The following is a 507-nucleotide window of genomic DNA, read 5'->3' as shown; positions in this document are numbered from 1 at the left end:
GAATTTAAAAAATATATACACATATACACAATTACACATATATACGCTACGCACCATCCAAATATATATGTACTACTTTAAACTTTAAAGTTTAAAGTTTAAATAAAATATACTACAATATATATATATATATATATAGTTATATACTAATTTATAAAATATATACACATGTATACGTTAAATATACATGTCTATAGAAGATCTATTCACATATATACACTTTATTCTATGTATATGTAATACTTTAAATGAAATATACTACAATATACATACATTACAATATATACTTGTATAGTTATATACTAGTTTTATAAAATATATACACGTGTATACGTTAAATATACATATCTATAGAAGATATATACACATGTATATGTTAAATATACACATCTATAGAAGATATATACACATGTATACGCACCATTTAATGTATATGTAATACTTTAAATGAAATATACTACAATATATATACATTACAATATATATATATATATATAGTTATATACT

The sequence above is a fragment of the Capsicum annuum genome, chromosome 2 (genome assembly GCF_002878395.1).
Source record: "Capsicum annuum cultivar UCD-10X-F1 chromosome 2, UCD10Xv1.1, whole genome shotgun sequence".
NCBI classification, from domain to species: Eukaryota; Viridiplantae; Streptophyta; class Magnoliopsida; order Solanales; family Solanaceae; genus Capsicum; species Capsicum annuum.
The sequence above is the reverse complement of the archived record's forward strand: the minus strand, read 5'-3'. Positions refer to the sequence as shown.